This window comes from Brassica oleracea, chromosome C3, assembly GCF_000695525.1.
Source record: "Brassica oleracea var. oleracea cultivar TO1000 chromosome C3, BOL, whole genome shotgun sequence".
Taxonomy (NCBI): domain Eukaryota; kingdom Viridiplantae; phylum Streptophyta; class Magnoliopsida; order Brassicales; family Brassicaceae; genus Brassica; species Brassica oleracea.
Genome location: NC_027750.1, coordinates 9,296,423 through 9,299,185, shown reverse-complemented (window position 1 = coordinate 9,299,185; position 2,763 = coordinate 9,296,423).

Genomic DNA, 2,763 nt, shown 5'->3' with positions numbered 1-2,763 from the left:
ACGATTCACAAATCCCTGTGTTCAGTACTCAAGCAACTGAAACTTCAAGCTTTTGTGAAGAGTCTCGTTCAGAGCGCAAAGAAAGAAGAAAATGGACTCCCTCTGATGATCTAGTGCTCATTAGCGCCTGGTTAAACACCAGCAAGGATTCTGTCATCAGCAATGAGAAAAAATCAAGTACTTTCTGGGGTCGCATTGCCGCTTACTATGCAGCTAGTCCAAAGGTGGCAGGAGGTGATAAGCCAGAACCTCTTCAGTGTAAGCAAAGGTGGCAAAAAAAGGTGGCAGAAGCTGAATGATCTTGTTTGTAAGTTCTGTGGATCATATGCGACAGCAACAAGACAGAAAACTAGTGGTCAGAGTGAGAGTGATGTTGTGAAACTGGCACACTCTATCTTTTTCAATGATCACAAGATTAAGTTTAACCTCCACCATGCTTGGGAGGAGCTCCGCTATGACCAGAAATGGTGTGAGCATGCTACTAGTAAGGTTGGTGGAAGCACTAAGAAGAGAAAGTGCGACGATGGAGCAGAAACATCAAGCTCTCAAGCAACTATCAATCTAGATGAGGAACCGACCAAACGTCCAGCTGGGGTGAAGGCTTCGAAAGCAGCTTCTGCAAAGAAACCAGTAGTAGATAATGAGGTTGCGTTAAAGTTTCAGGCCATGTGCTCTATTAAAGAGAAAAAATTGGTCCTGAAAGAGAGAGTTTCGAAAATGACTCTGCTTAACAGCCTCATTTCAAAAACAGACCCACTTTCTGAAATAGAAGAAGCAGTAAAGACTAAGCTTCTTACAGAGATGCTGGGTAACTAGGTGTATGTGTCATGTTCTGTTCCTGTTCTTGTGTGATATGTTTAAATCGAGTGTGTGTGTCATGTTCTGTTCCTTTGTTCTGTGATATGTTTAAATCGAATGTATGTTCTGTTCCTGTTATATGTAATGTTTTCGAGTTTAAGTGTCATCTTTTGTGCCTTTCTTGTGTGAAGTTTTTGTTGTATGTTTATGTGATATGTATCTTATTGCCCTTCTTCCCGTGTGCAGAGAGAAAGAAGTCACGAGCTTTGTATGTGAGAGGACAAGACAAAAGAAGTCAGGAGACAGAGTTTTGTATGTTTGTATGCAAGTTGAAGTCACGAGCTTTGTATGTTTTGTATGTCCGTGTCACGCGTTTTGGTTGTTTCTGTCACGAGTTTTGTGCGTTTTGTGTCACGAGTGTATGGTTAACAAGTGTATGTGTCACGAGTGTTGGTTGTGTAACTCTTCTCTGCTGCTCTATATAAAGCATTGCAATGCATTTCATTATATTATCTTTCAAAAAAAAAATTAAGAATCCCTAACTAAGAAACTACCATTGGAACACAGATTTCTAATAGTTTCTTAGCTAAAGTTTTTAAGTAAAAAAAGTACAATCAATTAATTAAAAAAGCATTAAGAAACTCTCTTGCGGTTGTAGGGTTAAAATTGCTCTTACATCCACTACATCTACATGTTCATGAATCATAACCAATCAACGACCCACTCCACTTTTATTTTTTTTCTTGTTCAGTCCCGTTGCTATTGTCCTAAGACTCGTAACGCTTCAAGTAATCGAAATATGTGACCATTTTTTTTATCATTTTGTTAAGAAATAACTTATAATTTATAGTATCGAAAAATTTAAATAAGAGTAGAATTTGATACCCGTAGGAAGCATAACACTAGTATAAGGGAGAGAGTTTATTATAAGGAAGAAGAAGAAGATGTAATGGTTATTTGATTATAAACTCTTGTTCTTGTTTATGGTGTACAAAAGAGTGAGATGAGTGATGGTATTTATAGTGAACAACAATACATAAAATAACAAAGATGGTGCTTAATTTGGTAAATGAGTGGGTGATCATAGTGTTTGATGAGTAGATGATCATAGTGCTTGAGTTGGTAAAGGAGTGGATGATCATAGTGCTTGAGTTTGGTAAAGAAGTGGATGATCATTTCAATGCTTAATTTATAACACTCCCCCTTGATCATCCATCTTGTATTACGTGGTGCCTCGTTAAAAACCTAGTCATGGAAAACCCAATACGAAAAACCGTAGTAAAAGTAAAAAGAGTACAACTACGTAAGCTCCCCCTCGAATGAGTAGTCATAGAACCTTTAGAACAATGATAGATTTTCATCTCTCAAATTGTAACATTCTCTTTGGTTGTCTATCTTTTGTATGTTCTTTGTTGCCTCGTTAAAACCTTGTCATGGAAAAACCCAATGGGAAAAAAAAAACCATGATAAGGAAAAAGAGTACAACCACACTTACTATCATATTTCTTTCCCTGGAAACAATATCTTCAGGATATGCATTCCAATCAACTCTCTTCAGAGAATTAAGCTTAAGAGAATAAACTCTATTAATTTCTATTATGATATCTAGGTCCTTTAGACTTCTTGTCCATAATTCTCTTTTGACTTAGACAATAATTTATTGGTCTATTTGGATTTCAAACCAAATTTCTTACATATAATCGTATAGAAATTCGTCTCGTACATACGAATTATTCATTTGTAACTATAGAAGTTACTATTATGATTTTCTTTCTTTTCATATGAAATTACATCTTTCAGTAATGAAAAAGATTAATAATTTTCTTAAATAACACTCTTACGTATGGTATTTCAGGACCAAACATATACGAGCGTCTTAAATAAAATACTTTAAGGATCTTTATGATAACATCTCAGTTTTAGATCTCCAGTTTAGAATACATAAAAACAATATAGTATTGTCAA